This window comes from Pollachius pollachius (assembly GCF_949987615.1).
Source record: "Pollachius pollachius genome assembly, chromosome: 8".
NCBI classification, from domain to species: Eukaryota; Metazoa; Chordata; class Actinopteri; order Gadiformes; family Gadidae; genus Pollachius; species Pollachius pollachius.
This window is the reverse complement of record NC_136941.1, coordinates 2755622-2776804: the sequence shown is the minus strand read 5'-3', so window position 1 is coordinate 2776804 and position 21183 is coordinate 2755622. Positions and strand designations below refer to the sequence as shown.

The following is a 21183-nucleotide window of genomic DNA, read 5'->3' as shown; positions in this document are numbered from 1 at the left end:
ATGTAAGCGTGTGTATGTAGTGAGAGGCACCGGGGGAAGGGCGGGGAATGTATGGAAATAGCACACAAATGAAAGAAGACGTATGTGTATGCCTCCCCCCCTCCCTCCCCCGCTCTCCCCCCTGCTGTGCGTGTTTTCTCTCTGTTCCCCCCCCCACCAGGGGGTCTGCTTATCCACGCTGCTTTGCTCCGTGTTCAACTGTAAATCTAATGTTCTTCACCATGCTTCTGACATGGACCCACGGGGGCAGGGGGCGGGCACGCACGCACGCACACACACACACACACACACACACACACACACACACACAAAACAACTCCTCTGGCTTTTTGTTCCAAAGGCTCACCAGAGATGTGTTTGTGTGTGTGTGTGTGTGTGTGTGAGTGTGTGTTAATGTATGTGAGAGCGTGTGTGTGTATGTGCAAAACGTGCATGCGTGCTTGTGTGTACATGTGTACATGTGCATGCGAGTGTGTGTTCACGCCCATTATGGTTGAAGATCCCCTTCACTTAAAAACGCAGGATTCTTTATGTTTTACAGCCCTGTGACTACACACATTATACGTTCCCGCGTGTCACCGGAGAGCTTTATATATTAGGCCACTAAAGAAGCAGATCTGTGTATATCACCCAGCCGAAGCTGAACACGAAGTGTCTTCTGTATTCTGTACGACCGAACACAGGCCAGGGCTGTCTGCTTCCCCACTCTGGCCTTGTTATGCTCCACAAGCTGCCTACAGTACAGACTTTTCCATGCTATCGTTGTTGTTGACGTGCGTTTGGGTAATATAGCTAATGCTCTCTATAGCCTGCTCTCTCTAATGCTATAGCCTGCTCTCTCTAATGCTATAGCCTGCTCTCTCTAATGCTATAGCCTGGTCTCTCTGATGCTCTCTCTAATGCTATAGCCTGCTCTCTCTAATGTTATAGCCTGCTCTCTCTAATGTTATAGCCTGCTCTCTCTAATGCTATAGCCTGCTCTCTCTAATGCCTCGCCTTGCCCTGGGGTTTTCCCGGGGATCGGGGTGTTGAACGTCTCTTCCAGCTGGGAGGCCAACACGCCGTCCCGCCCCAGAGCGCTACTGCCCTCCAATCAGGGACCTTAAGGGCCTAGGGCGGGGTCAGGGCTGTTCTCAGCTCGGCGTCAGCGCAGCAGGGCGTCGGCCACGGAGCGCACGTGGAGACTGGTCGATCGCACCGCCACCGACGGAGATCGGAAAAAGGCGCACGGTGGCTCAATCGATAGATTGATTGTGGTTGATAATTCTTCACTAGGTCTTAACTACAACCCATCGATCTCCCCCCCCCCCCCGTCCGTCCGTCCGTCCGTCCGTCCGTCACCGTGTCTCTGCGTCGCGTCGTCTCTGTCAAACCAGCGACTGGACGTCGGAGCGGTGCGCAGCCTCACGGCCCCCCCTGAAGCTGAGCTGCTGCTCCAGACGAACACGGGGCCGGCCCCCCGGTCTCCCCCAGAGGCCTCTCTCCCTGATCAGGGGCGGGCCGCTGCAGCGCCCCCACCGCCCTGTAGGTCACGTAGTAAACAACCACTTCAGGAGCGAGGAGGAGAGGGGAGGAGAGAGAGAATAGGCGCGTGTGAAAGAGAGCGCTGCGTCTGTAGGCGACGCCATAGGGGGCCTGGCCTACTTTCAGACTACACTGCCCGGCCCTCCTCCTCTTGTCTCCTCCTACTCCTCTTCTGTCTCATCCTACTACTGTTCTGTCTCCTCCTCTTCCTCCTCTGGCTTCTCCGACCCCTCCTACTCCTCTTCCTCCTCCTCCTCTTCCTCCTCCTGCTCTGTCTCCTCCTCCTCCTCCTTCCCCTCCTCTTCCTCCTCCTCGTCTTCCTCCTCCTGCTCTGTCTCCTCCCCCCCCCCTCCTCCTCCTCCTCCTCCTCCTCTTCCTCCTCCTGCTCTGTCTCCTCCTCCTCCCCCCCCTCCTCCTCCTCCTCCTCCTCTCTCCCCCACCGGCCCCAGACAGCGACAATAAGTGCTCTTAAAATGGTCGTCTCGGTTGGCGGTTGTTTGAGATGCCAGCGAGCCACACACGCTGGTGGTCCGGGGAACATCTGCGGTGGTCCCCTCAGCGTGTGTGGGGCCGGGGCCTCCCCCCAGGAGGACTCTGGGGCTGGGGGGGAGGAGGAGGAGGGGGAGGACACAGAGCAGGAGGAGGAAGGGGAGCAGGAGGAGGATGAGACAGAGCAGGAAGAGGAGGAGAAAAAAGAGGAGGAGGAGGGGACGGAGGAGGAAGAGGAGGAGGGGGGCAACAACGGCAGGGGGATGAAGGGGCATCGATCTGGAATCACGGTGGCGTTTTTGAGACTCGCTGGTGGAGCCTTCTTCAAGTGCACTAAAATGGAGGCGCACCGAAGATCTCCCCCTGTTGTTTCCCTCGCTGCAATTATCTCTCTCCCTCGCTCCGTAATGTCTTCGTTCTCCCGCTCCCGTTTTTTACACTGCCTTGCTCCTTTCTCTCCCTCTCCCTCACCCCCCCTCCCTCTCTCTCTGTGTTCTCTCTCTCTCTCTCACTTATAACGGCCCAGTGTTATGTGTACTCGTAAAGTGTGTGAAGAGTGTGTAAGACCCGCCCCCCCTCCGCCCCAACACACACACACGCACGCACGCACGCACGCACGCACGCACACGCACACACACGCAGATCTCTCTACGTCTGTCGCTCTACGTCTGTCGCTCTACTCGTCAGCCGCTCTACTCGTCAGCCTTGCCAGCTGTGCGTTTATCTTAGGAAACCGCGAACCGAGAACCCAGAAGTGAGAACCTAGAGACAGATCTGAGTGAGGCATGACAATACGCAGCACAAGAGCCTGATGTTCTCTCCGCTAGCTGCTGAACACCACACATTTACTCTCGTTAACGAGAGAACATCACTGGATTGACAGGAGACCCGTTTTAGCAGTACCAGTCTGTCTACTGGCACCAGTAACGCCTAGTTTGGGTACCCCCAGCCCGTTCTGCCGGCGATTTGATCTCGCCCGGCAGAAGAGTCTGGAGAAGAGCAATACATTTCTTTCTGCTTCCGATACGTTTTTTGCGGGGGCCAATCACCCAGCTGCCTTCACCCCCTGGCACGCTATTGGCTGGTTTAACACAATGACGACAGGGAGGCGACGGCAAGCAGCCAATTGCGTACACCCGTTGATCACGCCTCTTGTACTGAGGAAATTGACAGCAGGCCCCCAAGACCAACGTGCAGTCTACGATTGATCTTGGTCTGGCAATAGCCAGGCTGAGTAACACCTGTACCACACAGAACTGGTTAGGGTGATGCTTGCTGATGATGGTGGCTGAGTCATGGAGAGGTGTTTGTTTGTTTTGCAAGAGGCCTCCTGGACAAACCTGTTGAATAGCTGATGTGAAGATAACTTGGAGGGGGGCGGGGGAGGGTTGTGGGGGTGGCGTACCAGACTTAGCACTCAGCCGGCCCACCTCGGGACATACACACGTCCAGCCCAGCCGCGGCTTTTATGGGCCCTGGCCCGGGGCCACACGGCGAGGGGTCATGTTAAAAACAGATTCAGGACAAATTTAACGCGTTACCGCAAACATTGTGGTCCATTACCACGCAGGCGGATCTGAGGGGGGGCAGGGGTGTGGCAGGGGTGTGTGTCGGCTGAGATTTACCAGGGTATAAATATACGTCGTGTCCCGTGTGCCAGTCTCTCTGCCAGGGTTTCCCCCTCATCGTCATGGGCTACAAGGAGAGCCCGATAACAAACAGCAATGAAGGGGAAAGTAAAGAACATTGCAAGGAAAAGAAAAGTTATTCAGGAAAATGTGACACGCACAAGGAGCTACAGCCTGTGTGTGTGTGTGTGTTTGTGTGTGTGTGCGTGTGCGTGTGTGTGTGTCTGTGTGTGTGTGTGTCTGTGTGTGTGTGGGGGTAAGACATCCAGACAACAACAATGTTATCAGCAGGGACATCTAGGTCTGTTGTTGTAGTAACAGCCAAAGGGAAGGTGCTATTCTGGAACTCAGCATATCAGAGGAGATGGGAGGAGATGGGAGGAGATGGGAGGAGATGATAGGAGAATTGGGGAGATCAGAGGACAGTTGAGGAGATGATAGGAGAGTTGAGGAGATCAGAGGAGAGCTAAGGAAAGGGTAATGCCTCTGACTACCGCCTCCATCCAGGTGAATTTGAGGTGAAGAAAGCTTTTGAAATTGAGATGCCTGTTTTCAATGCTGCCCACTGAAACACAAACTAAAGAAAAGCCTATTGTTTTGCTCTCTCTCTCTCTCTCTCTCTCTCTCTCTCAATTCAACAATTGAAGGGCTTTATTGTCAACAACAATACAAAGCAATAAAATAACATAAGAACATAACAACAACAGTGTAAATAATAATAATACATTCATAAACAATATAATATTAAAATACTCTTTCCATCACTAACTCTCTCTCTACTTCTCGCTCTCTCTCTACCTATCTCTCTCTCTGCATAATAACATGTGGAGGACAATTCTGTATTATTATACAGATATACATATATATTTAATAATACTCATATATATGCAAACACACACACACACACACACGCACACACACTTTACGGATGAGGAGTTCAATGTTCGGGTGCTCAATGAAGGAGGGAGAGAGACAAACTGAGGGAGAGAGAGGGGGAGAGAGAGGGGGAGAGAGAGACACACAAACAGTGATGTGGAAAGAGAGTGGGCGGGTCTGGGAATGTACTCAGTGCCTCATCCAGCTGTGCAAATGGCTAATATGCAAATCAAATAAAGTCCTGTGCACGTATACACCCACACAAACACATACACAAGAACACGCACGCAAGCGCACACACACACACACACACACTATCAAACACGCATGCACACACACAAACACACACACACACACACACACACACACAAACACACACACACTGGAGGACGACAGATGTGGGCTACACAAGAAGGAAAGGACGAGGCTATAAAACAGAGAAACCACGACGGCATCGGCCAACATGGCCGCCGCCAACCCCACAACACGCTGGATGACAGCAGACGCCGTCCCCTTCCTCCCCGACAATAGGAGCACAAGTCCAACCGAGGGACAATGGCGCAGCGGGACAATGTATAGACACTCCTCATCCCAGGAAATACCCCTGGATCACCACAGCCTCTCTCTCTCTCTCTCTCTCTCTCTCTCTCTGTCGCTCCCTCTCTCTCTCTCTCTCTCTCTCTCTCTCTCTCTGTCAAGCTCCCTCTGTCTCTGTCGCTCCCTCTCTCTCTCTCTCTCTCTCTCTGTCGCTCCCTCTCTCTCTCTCTCTCTCTGTTGCTCCCCCTCTCTCTCTCTGTCTCTCTCTCTCTCTCTCCCTCTCTCTCTGTCAAGCTCCCTCTGTGTCTCTCTGTCGCTCCCTCCCTCTCCCTCCCTCTCTCTCTGTCCAGCACTCTGTTTGTCTCTCCATCTCTCCCTCTCTCTTGTCCAGCTCCATGTATGTCTCTCTATCTCTCCCTCTCTCTCTCAGTGACCTTTAGACCTTGCTGCTCGGCGAGGGATGAAAGCGAAAAAACTGCTGCTGCAGGGGCAAGTGAGAGAGAGAGACATATAGAGACATAGCCAGAGACAGAGAGAGAGAGAAGACTGTAAACTAGACTCCACAGAGGCCTCTTTAAGAAAGGACAACATTATGGAGAGAGATGAGAAGAGAGGAGAAGGGAGGGGAGGGGAGGGGAGGAGAGAGGAGAGGAGAGGAGAGGAGGAGAGAGGAGCGGAGAGGAGAGGAGAGGAGGAGAGGAGGGGAGGAGAGAGGAGAGGAGAGGAACGGAGAGGAGAGGAGAGGAAAGGAGAGGAGGAGGGAAGAGGAGAAGGGAGGAGAAAGGGGTATCCCGCCCTTGGGGCATCGTTAAGTCTCGTTTACAAGCAAGGCGAAGGGGAGGAGGAGTGGGAAGAGGAGTAGGAATAGGAGGGGGAAAACAAAGGGCAGACAGAAAAGGAGGGAAAGTGAAGACGGTTTGATCTGAGGATAATTCGCTCCATGCAGTGGAGCCTGAAGCCTTGACTAGAGAGCCTGAGATGAAGAGTGCAGGAAGAGACTCACGCACCACTTGAGACTTCCCCCAGGGCACGTTGCTGGAATGCAATAACCAGAAACATCAACTTATGGCAAGAGGGAGGAGCCTGACTAAATATAACCTGTCAATCATTCTTGGGAGCGGAGTCAGGATTGGCTCAATCGAGGACACGGTTCCCGGGACAAAGGTTCTCTGGAGATGAAGACACTTCTCTGTTTCGACCACATGCCGATAATAACGACATCACAGGCGGTTGAACAACATTAGCTTCCTTGCCACAATAAGAGCCCCCCACCAGCAGGTGAAAGGCGGTTAAACAATATTAGCTTCCTCGCCACAATAAGAGCCCCCCACCAGCAGGTGAAAGGCGGTTAAACAACATTAACCTCCTCGCCACAATAAGAGTCCCCCCAACCAACAGGTGAAAGGCGGTTAAACAACATTAGCTTCCTAGCCGCATCACTATAACAACCTGAATCAAAGCAATACTCAACCAACTCAGATCCGATCGCTAAACTTACCATTTCTAACCCAAGTTCAACCTTCTTTGTAACACGCCCTGTCTTCGAAGAGCTCGGACGGGGACTGTTGTTATTGAATCAATGAATTAAGTTAATTATTATCACCATAGCTTGTTTTTGTTGTCTCCCTCTCTCTCTCTCTCTCTCTCTCTCCCTCCCTCCCTCTCTGTCTCCCCCCCCCCAGACGTCTCCCCCCTCTCAGGCCCACGCCTCGCGGGACCGTCCGAAGTGAGCTGGGATGTTTGGGATCCATCGCTATGGCGATGCCAGCCGAGCGAGGCAGAACGAGAGCGGCGGCCGAGAGAGTTCCTAAAACAAGGTCCGCTCTGTCCGTCCCGCCTGGCTCCTCCCCCCTCCCCTCCCCCCCTACCCTCCCCCCCTCTAAATAAACGTGTGAACTTGGGAAGCGGGGGAGCCGGGCTGGGCGGGCCGGGGTCCGGGGACGTTCTCAGCTGGGGGGGGGGGGGGGGGGCACCAGGTCGGCCCCGCCCTCCGCCGCGGGACACAGGGTCTGTGTGTGGTCTGACGGACGGGCGGCACGCCATCAACACGGGGGCCTCCCCGTTCACCGCCATGGAGGGGGGGGAGGGGGGGTACTAGAGAGAGATCAGAGAGAGGGGGGGGGTGACCCATTCACCGACATGGGGGGGGGGGGGGGGACTAGAGAGAGATCAGAGAGAGGGAGAGAGAGAGAGAAATCAGAGAGAGACCCGAGAGAGAGAAATCAGAGAGACCAGTGAGCGATAGCTAAATCAGAGAGAGACCAGATCGATCAAACAGAGAGAGAAATCAGAGAGACCCGAGAGAGAGAGAGACCAGAGAGAGACAGATAGGTTGGAAAGAGATCAGAGAGAGAAATCAGAGAGACCCGAGAGAGAGAGAGACCAGAGAGAGACAGATAGGTTGGATAGAGATCAGAGAGAGAAATCAGGGAGAGAGAGGGAGGGAGAGAGAGACCAGAGAGAGCAAGAGAAAGAAAGACCAGCGAGGGAGAGAAAGAGACACACACCAGGAGCGACAGAGAGAGAGAGACGTTGTCCAGGAACTCCTCGGTGTGACTCCCCCCCCCCCCCCCCCCCCCCCCCCCCCCCCAAAACAACATGGCCGACGTTGACGTCCTAATTCTGTGTGGTTGGTCTGGACTTATTCAGCGGTGCTTTAGCCTAATAGAAACACCACACCGGGCTCCCAGGCCCGGCTCCCCCGCCCGCCTCCACCACAGTGACGTGTGTCCGCGCGGGTTACTAGGAGGACAGAGTGCAAAGGTGGCGGAGCTGCTTGTTGATCTGGTTTTAACGCTGCAGGACAAACATCTATTTCCGCTTATTAACACAGTCCTTTTAGATTTGAGTGGCCGAGTGACTGATGGCGCACGTGTGTTCCGTGCGTGCGTGTGCGCGCATGCATGCGTGTGCGTGTGTCAAATCGGTGTGTGCAAATGTGTGTGTGTGTTTGTGTTTGCCTGCGTGCGTACGTGTGGGTGCGTCCGTGCGTCCGTGCGTGCGTATGTGCGTTTGTGTGTGTGTGTTTGCCTGCATGCGTACGTGTGCGTGTGTGTGTGTGTGTGTGTTTGTGTGCTTGTTTACACATACCAGCTTATCTTCCGGACTACACAAGCCCGTGAAATGCAGGGAGCAAAAAGGAACTCCACAGATAGCCGCTGGTATAATCCAACCACAACGTCAACAACAACAACAGCAGCAGTGAAATGCTGGACCACAACAACATGATGACCACTGTGAGAAGATGGACTACCGCTAAAACGACAGCACGGTGCGACCAGACACGCGCTCACACTGTCTGCGGTTTCTCACAATGCATTGCTTCCCCCTCCTCCCATATCTTTAACCACACCACCAACCACTTAACACAGCCATAAACCCCGTCTCCAATACCTAACCTCAAAGTGAACTTAGCCGACTCAAATTAAATACCTTACCTCAAAGTGAACTTAGGCATCTGAAATGATACCTTACCCCAAAGTGAACTTAGCCATCTCAAAAATGTTACCTAACCTCACAGTGAAAAAGCCCACACCTAATCTTAACTTAGCTATTTGATAGCTTTTGTCTAAACTTGATCATTTAGATGGAATTTTTCAGTCGGTGGTCAATTGGAAGTCAGTTAAGCTAAACCTAAACGAAAAACATTCCCCCAAGGCATTGCGGGTAATAAGCACCATTAGAAGTAGCCTCATGCTGACAATTCATTTACAGGGCATAACCATCTGGGCGTCTTTCTGGTCGTGTTGTCCCTCTGTGGGTCTGTGTGATGACAACAACAACATGACAGGCTTCTCCTGAGTCAATAAACGGATAAACAACAACATGGTCATGCTCGCTGTGAAAACACAACCCTCTTCAGCGACCTCTTTCTAAAACATCATCGCTCTAAGTGGACCAGCACTCTGAATCAGCCAACAGAATAAAAAAATAAAAATATATAAATATATGAAATACATATATCGAAATAAACAAGTGAAGGAAGAGATGAAATAGCAATAGAAAGAAAGAAAGAGATCAATTTAAAAGGGAGAAAGAACGGAAAGTGGCAAGATATGTCATCCGACTGCCGTTTAGGTAGCTTGTTAGCCCAGAGCTAGCATCCACTTGACTGACCTTTCCGGCTGTTGGGCTAACTGCCTCCATTTCCCCTCAGAATGTGTTTCTCCTGCTGTGGCCTTTACCCTACTGCACTCCTCACATCTGACCCAGTCCCCTCCCCCCTCCCTCCTCCCCCGGTCCAAAGGTATACAGCCCCCACCTCCCCACACACACACACACCTCCTCTCCTCTCCACTGGAACAAAGATGGCCGCTAGTTGAATTAGGCAGGTTATGGGGCCGGACGGGTGCACACTAAAAGGGTTAATGGTTAATCTGTTAATCTGAGCTAGAGGGGTCAGTGGGCCAAGCTGCACACACACACACACACACACATAGGACTGAGAGAGAGAGAGAGAGAGAGAGAGAGAGAGAGAGAGAGAGAGAGAGAGAGAGAGAGAGAGAGAGAGAGAGAGAGAGAGGACATAAGGAAAGGAAGGAAGGAAGGATGGATAAATGTACGAGCATGAGAGAGCCATGAAACAACAGTCATAATTCAACAGCGAAACTAAAGCAAAGCACGGAAACCAAACATTGGATTGGGGCCAATCCCGTGCTTATCCCCAGTCATGTGACCATGGCAACGAGGAAGCTCAGCGGGGGCAGGTCAGAGATGAGCGGGGCTGGTTAGTTAGCCTTGGTCACATGACTCAGGAATGCTGTTCCCCGATTATCTTCGAGGGACAGGAAACGTCTGGTATCGGACTAAGAATAGTTCTCCTGTTCAGACCTCATGTGTTGATGGTTCTAAGGACAGCGCGTCCCGCAATCTATCAGATCCTCCATCACAACATGTGGGAGTGATGTGACACTAGATGGCAGGACGTGACATGAGGCTTCCTTCCCCGAGGCGCGGTGAACAGAACGCACGCCGGTGAAAGAGGAGGCTAGCCCCGCGGTAGCTCAGGCTCGAGACGCCTCAATAATGCAGGGGAACAGCGTGTAGGAAGGAGGCTAACCCAGCACTGATGAGGAGGACGTGTCTCTGGGCTCAACACCAGATCTACAGCCCTGTAGTCCGGTTCTACACCAAGGGATCCGTCTAAAAGTGTTTTGAAACAAACTCATTTGGACAAATGTTTCATTGCTTACCAAAGAAAATAATTGATTAATTTTATTTAAAAAAAAATTAAAGAGCCCGCTTCTGAAATTACAATTAACTATTTTAGGACATTTAGAAATGTATTAACATTTACAAGAGGTATTTTTGTTTATTGACAAAATAGGAGTCTGATAAACAGGAAGACCAAAGGAGCACAGATCATTTAAAACCCAGATTCGGTCTGCCCACTGTCCTTTTCCCCACATTAGACTGTATTATCGCTCGTGTTTGAAAACAAGCGGGTCGCTATCACCGAGTCCTCATTAACCGCCACGCAGCGCTGGCATTCTGGGAAATGTTTTCACGTCGCCATTTTATTAATAGGCCTCCTGTTCCCCATGGCTCTGAAGACACACTGCTCAGGAACGTCATGCTTCAATACCATCCAACAACGGATGATTCCGGTCCGTTATTCTGATTGGCATCGGAGCCGTTGGTAAACACACGATAAAACCACACACCTTTGACCGAAACGCAGTTCATTTATGGTATTATTGTGCCGCCGGTCTCAAAGTACGCTAGCCTATGTTGCTTGGCAACCGTCCTGCTGTCCTGAGGAACTAAAGTGCCTGTCGGACGGACGATGATTGGTTCGCAATAAATGTCCTTGTTTCAGGGTGCTGGGTGTTTACTCTGCTAAATCTTACTCTGTAGTTCAAGTTACCGTTGAAGCGACCACATTTTTGCCTGGTATCTAACACCGCCCCTAGCTGTTCCTAAGTCCCTGTAAACCAGGGGCTATGGGGGGTTATTGCTGCCTTATAACCGCAGACAGGTCTACCCTTCCCCCCCTAAAGCCAGCGTACTGAACGTACTGAGTCTGAAGTCTGAAGAATCGAACCCATCCGCTCTGACTCGATACGTTCTGTGCAGAAGGAGCCCAGGAGGTGTGCCGGCTGCATTGAGAACAACCTTTCATCATGTCTAACCATTGAGTCACTCAACCAACGCTTTTCGTCCACAGCGACTCGCTCGGATAACCTATAGAATCATCTCAGACGCCACGAGCGGGAGGCGAGCTGTGAGAGCCAGAGGTCGAGGCCTCCTACACACGGAGCAGACCCAAAGAGTCCAGCTCTGCGACCCCTTAGAAGTGTGAGAGTCTCTCACACTCTTTCTCTGCCAGGGCCACACCGCCTCGCCCGGAACGCAGACAGTATTCAGCGGGAACGCGGGAGCGGGGACGGTAACCTTGACGCGCTGACGACGCCGGCGGAGAGCAATGGGGCGCAGCTCGTTTGCGGTTAACACGACAACAACATCCCCACGGTTTGCCGCCATGCAGGAGTCGTACACCGGGTACGGCTGGTTGCAACCGGATGCAACTTCCAAGGGAATACGCCCGTGAATCTCTCCTGTTTTCAGATCCTAGCCCCCCCCAGATAAACAAAAGTATATTTTATACTTTTTTTACATTTCAGGGGATCTTGCTGACGCTTTTATCCAAAAAGACATCATGCACACAATAACACACAATAACACACCGACGGCGGAGTCAGCCAAGCAGGGACACAGCCGGCTGTCAGGGCGAGGCATCCCGCTCAGGGACACCTCGGCACTGGGGCCGGCGATCGAACTGGCGACCTTCGGGTTGCCAGTCAACCCGCTTTACCTCCTGAGCTACTCCCTCCCCGGTTCCCATGACAACAACCGCAACACACCCACCGCCCTTTGGAACGATGGAACCGAACGGTGCTCCGTGGGTACGAGTCACGGTGACATTACCACGGTGACCATCGGACCAGGTAGCCCCAACACCACCAAACCCCACCAAGCTACTCGGGCTCCAAACAGCCAATCACGGTCGCTCCGGAGGGGGGGGAGGGGGGGGGGAACACAAGCCGTGTGCGTTCCTGGGGTCGAGCGATCCGGAGCCAGGTACGACCGGGGGGCCCCTACGGGGGAGCCGGACCACAGGGGGGGCAAAGGGACCCTAGTCCGGGATAAGCCCCGCTGGTATGCAACTGGAGTCCTCCGCCTTCTCGGCCCGCTGAGGGGCCCCGACAGCGCCGGACATTCCTGAGGGCCCCCCCCGACCCCACTCAGGTCCTCCGATGTTGGAGAAGGCAGGGCCGGTGAAAAGTATCCAAGCACACGTATCGTTTACCGCCTCCCCGTCGTAGTGCTTCCTCTTCTATGATCTATGGTAGATAGGGTCCCAGGTAAGACAGGATCTATGATAGATAGGGTCCCAGGTAAGACAGGATCTATGGTAGATAGGGCCCCAGGTAAGACAGGATCTATGGTAGATAGGGTCCCAGGTAAGACAGGATCTATGATAGATAGGGTCCCAGGTAAGACAGGATCTATGATAGATAGGGTCCCAGGTAAGACAGGATCTATGGTAGATAGGGTCCCAGGTAAGACAGGATCTATGATAGATAGGGTCCCAGGTAAGACAGGATCTATGATAGATAGGGTCCAAGGGAAGACAGGATCTATGATAGACAGGGTCCCAGGTAAGACAGGATCTATGGTAGCTAGGGTCCCAGGTAAGACAGGATCTATGGTAGATAGGGTCCCAGGTAAGACAGGATCTATGATAGATAGGGCCCCAGGTAAGACAGGATCTATGATAGATAGGGTCCCAGGTAAGACAGGATCTATGATAGATAGGGCCCCAGGTAAGACAGGATCTATGATAGATAGGGTCCCAGGTAAGACAGGATCTATGATAGATAGGGTCCCAGGTAAGACAGGATCTATGGTACATAGGATCCCAGGTAAGACAGGATCTATGGTAGATAGGGTCCCAGGTAAGACAGGATCTATGATAGATAGGGTCCCAGGTAAGACAGGATCTATGGTAGATAGGGTCCCAGGTGAGACAGGATCTATGGTAGATAGGGCCCCAGGTGAGACAGGATCTATGATAGATAGGGTCCCAGGTAAGACAGGATCTATGATAGATAGGGCCCCAGGTAAGACAGGATCTATGATAGATAGGGTCCCAGGTAAGACAGGATCTATGATAGATAGGGCCCCAGGTAAGACAGGATCTATGATAGATAGGGTCCCAGGTAAGACAGGATCTATGATAGATAGGGTCCCAGGTAAGACAGGATCTATGATAGATAGGGCCCCAGGTAAGACAGGATCTATGATAGATAGGGTCCCAGGTAAGACAGGATCTATGATAGATAGGGCCCCAGGTAAGACAGGATCTATGATAGATAGGGTCCCAGGTAAGACAGGATCTATGGTAGATAGGGTCCCAGGTGAGACAGGATCTATGATAGAAAGGGCCCCAGGTAAGACAGGCTCTATAATAGATACAGTTTCCCAACTAAGACAGGATCTATGATAGATAGTTTCCCAACTAAGACAGGATCTATAATAGAGCATACATACTAGCGGATCAGGTCTAGACGGTCAAGTCTTTTATCTGTAAATCAATCCGCGGGTCCGCACATGCAGGCAAACGTGACACACGCGCACACGCACGCGCGCACACACACACACACACACACACACACACACACACACACACACACACACTCATGCCAGCCCTAACCACAATGTACACACATAGCGAAATGCCTTCTGCCTCGGCTGATCCAAAGAGAAACACAGACGGGCCTCTGATGAGACCGTGTTCTCTGGTTGCACATCAGGAACAGGAGACAGAGATAGGGAGATATAGGGAGAGGGAGAGAGCGAGAGACAGAGAGAGAGAGAGAGACAATAAGAGTAAGAGTAAAAGTAAGAGTGAGATTTGTTCATCCTGTCCGTCTGTCCTGAGGTCAATGACTCACGCCTGCTGAGGTCAGACATTCTGTTTCGGCGGCGGGGCCAGGGCGCACAGCCTGGAAAAGAGACTTCGTCTCAGCCCACAGACGGCGGAAAGGCACCCGGCCGCAGAGTGACGGTGGCGGGAGACTCAGCCCTGTCACAATAAACACACCGCCTCCGGGTTTGTCTTGTTCACCGGTACCCAAACGTTTTGGACTGGAAGACGCTTCTAGAAGCGCCTTCCAGTCCAAAACGTTTGGGTACCGCTGGCGCTGTACCCAAACACGGCATCCTCGATGCTGGTGCTGTTGGCATAGCGATGATGCTGGCGTAGCGATGATGTCGGGGTAGCGATGATGTCGGGGCAGCGATGATGTCGGGGCAGCGATGATGTCGGGGCAGCGATGTTGTTGCCGTAGCGATGGTGTTGCCGGAGCGATGATGCTGGGGTAGCGATGATGTTTGGGTAACGATGCTGTTGCCGTAGGGATGAGTCTGGGGTCCCGTCGATGTTTGGGTACAAACGATGAAGAAGCAGCAGGTAGGGGGGTTTCCGCCCCCATGCTGAACTCCGGTCGCAGCCTCGTGGTCTGGGGGCTGAACGGCACTGGGAACGAACGTCACGGAGGGGCCGGGGCGTGGGGTTGGCACCGGGTTCGATCCCCGGGCGGCGGGGAGTGTGTTCTGAAGGACGGCGCGGTCGTGTTTTTAATATTATCACGTCTGTGGAATGCACCGCACATCCCCGGCTGATCACTGCAGCAGGTTTTGCGGGAGGCTTCTGCCAAGGATGGAAAGCAGAGGCAGAGCGCTTTCATCTTGTTATTACTTCAAGACACAAAATAAAGTCCGCTAAACGGAACGAGAGCCGGGCGTCTCCAGCGCTCTGTTCGCTGTCGTGTGGGCGGGTTGCCATGTGGTTGCCAGTCCTTTACCGTAACCCCCTATTTGGTGCGGTCGTTTGGGGTTCAGAGGTTGGAAATAAAGCGATATCAGTTGGTTAGGAAACAATAGGGAGGAAAGAGTGACCCACATACACACAAGCACAGCTACACACGCATACGCGCACATGCACACATACATACCCTCACACACACACACAAACATACACGCACTCGCACACACACGCATGGACACACACACACACACACACACAAACACACATGCACGCACACCAACACAAGCATGGACACGCACATGCACACACAAGTTATCTGCAAGCTTTGGCTTAAAGCAAAGTTGGACACTATTATAAAAATTACCCGAATAGACATCTGAACGCGAGGAGAGGCTGTTTTTCCACCCACTACCTGGCATTCAGTTATACAGAGAAATTAGGCGGTTTAAGAGAAAAACAAGAGAAAATGACTCATCCCTCGCCCTGTCCGCCCTGTACTGCTCTCCCTCTCTGTCTCTCTGTCTCGTAACTAGCTGCAACACAACCTGTTCATGAAAACACATCTCAACTCCAATAGGAAGGAACGTGCACAAGTGCATGCACAAGCTGAGCTGGGCTCATTTTGATGGCGAGTTTGATTTTAGCGTCAAACGATCACAAAACTAATATAATCTAATTATAGATTCTTTTTTTTCATTAAACGTTGATAGAAAGTGCAGCTGGACCTAATTAAAGATTTGAACATTTTCTTTTTGACCATTTTGTGTATTCTTTTAAGGAGAAATTACAAAGTTCTCAGTCACAAAGTGTTTATTGGGAGAGACATGCTGAATAAATACATCCTGTTTTCAAACTCGAAAATAATCGTTTGAGCAATCGTGATTTCAATTTTGATAAAAAAAAAAAATAATCGTGATTATGATTTTTTCCATATTCGAGCAGCTCTAGCACAAACACACACGCACACACAAAGACACACACGCACAAAATAACAAACTGTTGTGTGTGCCGGGGTTCCCTTGGAGACAAAGGTAAAACTGCTCTAGGGATGGATCGATAGATTAGATTATTATGATTTTTAGACATGTTTGTTTGAGATATATTCACACATATGACCACACCAACATGCTCATCGTTTCCAATCATTTGAAAGCCACCTGAATGTTTCATTGTGTCGTGTGCTCTTCCCTTTGTGGCTTTCCTCCAGCTGCTCTGTTGGAGATATAACCATTTCTTTGAAATCCTCCTGGCTGCACCACAAGAAGAGTCTTTTATTTCTCCTCTAACACCAATAACCGTCCAAATCCCAGAAAATGTGTGGTTTCATATCACGATATTCTACCATCCAAGGACTCGTTCCAGCATGGACTGGGGACAGCTGGGCTGCTTCATTGCTGCGAAGGACATCGTCTGACATATTTCAACACTTCGGGCTGGCTTCATTTAATCTCACATTAAGCATTTCAGATAAAGAAGCAGAGAATGTCTTCCATTCCCCCTATGTGTCCACTACCCGTCTGATGAGTACAGGCTCCCAGATAGACCACTGAACGTTCAGCAGCCTGTGACCCACAAACACACCAAAACCACGTCCAAACATCCAGCAGAGAGAGATGATTGACAGACGGGTTAACCAGCCAAGGATGGAGGTGAAGGAGATGATTGACGGTTGTCAGAGTGGGCGGGACCGAGTGGTTGACGCGTCGACCAACGACGCAAACCGCCGCGGTGGCCAGAGATGATTGACAGGTGTAGGTGACGGGATTAAGGAGTTAACCAGCCAATTAGGGATTGCGGACGTCCCCGCGGTGCGTAGGGCCGTGGCAGGGCGGCCGCTCGTTGAGCATCAAACCTCCGACCTCCTTCCAGAGCTGCCGCTACAGACGGCTCTGTTTGTGGCAGGAAGTCGGGGAGCGTCTCTTTGGAGAGAGGAGGCTGTTTCGCAGCAAACAGTCCCTGGAAGAATGCACGAGCGGGCCATGCCGCCGACGGAGCCAGCCTGATTTATTTTAAACCTGCCCATCTGCTGGGGCAGGTTTACCCCAGGGCCTCCATGAGGGGAGCCGGAAGCCGCAATCACGGGACCTTGGGAGGTTATTTGTGAAACCCTGACCGGAGAGCGTAAACGTCTGTCGGCCATGACAGGCGTTCCGGCTCGCACCGCATGTTTACGGCCGACCTGAGGCCGAGTGACAGTCGGGACGCGGAAGGCAGCCTCCACCCTGTAAACAAGTGGTCTCCTGCTGGGCCAAGGCTGACCGCACGAAGCGCACGTGTGTGTGTGTGTGTGTGTGTGTGTGTGTGTGTGTGTGTGTGTGTGTGTGTGTGGACCCAGTGTCCCCTTTCACAGATGTTTGGAGATCTGGGCCAGAAACAATCCTTCAACAACAACAACAAACCCCCCCCCTGCACACACACGAGAGAGAGGGGGGAGAGAGAGAGGGGGAGAGAGAGAGGGGGAGCGAGAGAGAGGAAAATACAAGCACAGAATATAGTGAAACAAGCTGTCAAAATTACACTATGGGCCTTCTCTAACTCTCAGCAAAGTCCCTGGTCTCAATGAATCTTCAAGGGGCTCTTCATTAATTCACTTAAGGGTGGGTGATCTTAATGAATCTTCCTTAATTCACTCAATCAGAGTCTCATCTTAAGGACCAGTTTTTAACACACTAATGTGGTCTCAAGGACTGTTCTTTAATTCACTGAAGAGTGGTCTTAAGGACTGTTCTTTAATTCACTGAAGAGTGGTCTTAAGGACTCTTCTTTAATTCACTGAAGAGTGGTCTTAGGGACTCCTCTTTAATTCACTGAGGAGGAGGTCTTGAGGATACTCGAAGGCAACAGGTTGAACCAGGCTCCTAAGGGGACCTTAAGTTGAGGCCCTGGGAGGTTCGGGTGAGTGGGAGGGCCGCCTGCATTAGGGCCGTTTCTGAAAGTGAGATGACGTGTTGTTACGGTATTTCAGGGCGAGGTGTCAAAACCGCACGGGAACAGGTCTGTTGGCGGCCATCAACGCAGACAGAAACAAATAAGGGAGGGCGTGAGAGTTATAGAGGGAGAGGGAGAGCGAGAGAGAGTGAGAGAGAGAGAGATAGAGAGAGAGGTATAGACATAGACAGCAATGTACATTAACAGCAGGTAGATATGCAACATTATACGAGCAGAAGATGAGAATAAATCTCATTTGTACATTGTAAGTATGAACTTAATTACATACTTTTCAAACAATTAATATTCCACTCAACTTTTAATCTTAATAATCCCTTTAATTACTCATCTTATTCTCATAAGTCATTTAAGTCATTTTCATGGCATATAACTTTTTATTTTGTTATTGTATTTTTATATATTAGCTGAATTAGTGTCGTATTTTTATTTATTTTTGTTGTGCACGGGCGTTGATAATGTTAATGTTCCACGACAATAAAGCTTTGAATGCAATGAAGAGGGAGACAGAGAGAGGCAGAGAGAGAGGGAGAGGGAGGGAGAAAGAGAGAGTAAGAGAGAGGGAGAGGGAGGGAGAAAGAGAGAGAGTCAGAGAGAGGGAGAGAGAGACAGTCAGGGAGAGGGAGGGAGAGAGAGCGAGCGAGTCAGGGAGAGGGAGAGGGAGAAAGAGAGAGCAAGGGTAAGGGAGATGGAGGGAGAAGGTGAGGGAAAGAAAGCGAGAGTGAGGGAGAGAGAGGGAGAGGGAGTGAGAGAAAACGAGGGAGTCAGAGGGGGAGGGAGAGAGAACGAGGGAAAGAGTGCGAGACACAGGGAGAGGGAGACAAAAAGAGTGCGAGAGGGACAGAGTGAGCGATGGAGAGAGAGCTAGGGAGAGAGAGGTAGGACAACAGGGAAAATAAGAGAGAGAGACCGGGGTCAACGTGACTCACCAGTTACAGAACATCTGGCTGATATTGGCAATATCATCTCAACATGTTGTCACTGTTTTCTTTTACTCTCTGTAATTAGATTTACAGAGGAAGACGTTGCAGTGTGGATTGAACTGTGGGGAGGGGGGGGGGGTTGATTTGGCAGATAATTGCAAGAACAAAAGTAAGGCATGAAGTGGAAAAAAGCTGCACATATCTACCTTTACTTTTTCAATATTATTCTTCATTAATCAAATTATCAGAAGTGGTAAGGGGGGAATGTCTAGTGGGTAGGGCATCTCAAAGCCCAGAAGGTTGTGTGTTCGATTCCCAAAGTCCACGTCTACCTGTGGGCTGGGCAGCAAGATAACCTCACCCTGACCTGCTTATCAATCACCGGAGGAAGGTTTGGATGAAAGCAAAAATGCCTGATAATTTATCAAAGGATTTCCATCATCCTATCTCTGTAGACAGAGACATCGTGAAATGGGAATCCTGTGGTGATGATGAACAACAGTGTTCAAGTCTAGAACAACAGTCTGCTCTGCAGCACTATCTGAAGTCGTATTCCAGAAAGACACCCCCCCCCCCCCCCCCCCCCCACACACACACACACACACACAGAAAGGGTGACACATTCACAATGCTTGTGTCAACAATTCCTTCCACTCCAGACACACACAAACACTGCGGCACCATCACAACACGCAAAAGAAAAACCTCCCTGTAGGAGCTGGTTTCTACTGCAAAAACACCACGCTTTACTTGCCAAAACACCACCCTGCAAGGGCTGTGTACTACCGTTACACCACCTTAACGAGCTGTGTACTACTGCAAAAACACCGCCTGCACAAGCTGTAACGCATCAAATACACCCTGTTTTACTACTAAAGCCGCAACGGCCACTGTTGCTTCTGTACGTCCGTCTTGTGCGGTGGACATGAAGGTCGGTGTGGACCAGCAAACAAGGGTCCAGCCCCCAGAACAGAGGGGCTTTACACACCGAACCGGACCTCAAGAGAGACGACAAATCACTGCCCCCCCACTCGACCTCACAACCTAATCATAGTATGAATAAGAGCTGGTTTGGACGATCAGGGTACAAACATGTTTTGACATGTCTGACTGGACAGAGAGAGAGAGTGTGTGTGTGTGTGTGTGTGTGTGTGTGTGTGTGTGTGTGTGTGTGTGTGTGTGTGTGTGTGTGTGTCTGTATGTGTAGCAGGGGCAGTGGAATTCTCCATAACAAGGGGCGAGAGCAGTTGAGGACACAGAGAGAGAGCGAGAGAGAAACAGAGAGACGACGATAGAGAGACTGAGAAAAACAGAGAGAGAGAAAGAGAGAGAGAGAGAGAGAAAGAGACAGAAAAACAGACAGAGAGAGAGAGACGGGGATCAAGTGACACAGAAATACAGGGGAGGGATTAGGACTTGTGACAGTTTGTATTTATACATATTTTTAATTAACATTATTATTTGTATCTTATGGTACCATTTTTTACTTCTTGTGCCTTGGCAGTGTAACTGTGATTTTCCATGCCAACAAAGCCCTCTGAATATTAACTCTCACGTCTTGACGGGGATAGAGAGAGACACAGAGGGAAAGATTCAGTGAGAGGTCTGACGGACGTTGATTATACAAATTGACAAAGTCTGATAACTAATAATTACTAATAATGACCAGACAGTCTGGCCCGCCACTCCCTGCAAGTGGGCGTGCATGTGGGCGTGCACGAGGAAGAGCCTGAAGTCGATGGGCAACCGAGGAAAGGAAAAAGTGAATGTTTGTGTGTGTTAGAGGAGAAGACAGAGCTAGAGGGAGTGACCGAGACAGAAAGAGAGACAGAGGGAGAGAGAGAGAGACATAGCGACAGCTAGAGAGACAGAGGGAGAGAGAGAGAGATAGAGAGAGAGAGAGAGAGAGAGAGAGAGACATAAAGAGCAGAGAGAACATGTAACACGATCACAAATGAAAAGAGAAATGATACAAAGAGCAACAACAGAAAGACTTCAGTCCAAACAAGCCAATAAACAGCCGACCACGGCCACTCACAGCAGGGAGCACAAGAGGGGGAGAGAAAGAGAGGAGAGGCAAAGAAAGAGAAAGCGAAGGCTGGTGAAAGAAAAAGGGAAGGATAGAGTTGAAGAAAAGAGAGAGAGAGATAGAGAGAAAAGAGGTGGAGAGAAAGGGGGGAGGATGGAGAGAGGTATAGAGAATAGAGGGTGATAGAGAGAGGTAGAGAGGGTGAAAGAGAGTGATAAAGAGGGAATCTGAGGGCCGACATGTTGAGTCGTGCCGCGCCGCATTTCAACCTCTGTTCTGCATTTCCACTAAATCATTGTTAATGTTGTGTGTGTGTATGTGTGTGCGTGCGTGTGTGTATGTGTGTGTGTGCGCGCCTGCGTGTGCATGTGTGTCTGTTATGTGTGTGTGTGTGTGTGT

The 21183-nt window shown here is 51.0% G+C and overlaps 1 protein-coding gene across 2 annotated transcripts in view; it reads right to left on the bottom strand.

The window, feature by feature from the left end:
- The window catches only part of LOC307078908 (vitamin D3 receptor A), a 60152-nt gene that overhangs the window by 30285 nt on the left and 8684 nt on the right, over positions 1 to 21183 (bottom strand). Inside the window, exon 1 of one of the 2 annotated variants that reach the window (XM_079740925.1) lies at positions 9171 to 9211. The exons of the other annotated variant lie outside the window; for it this stretch is intronic. The gene's annotated coding sequence lies outside the window, so the exon portion shown is untranslated. Of the gene's footprint in view, positions 1 to 9170; positions 9212 to 21183 lie in introns of those variants that run through there. 2 annotated transcript variants of the gene reach the window in all.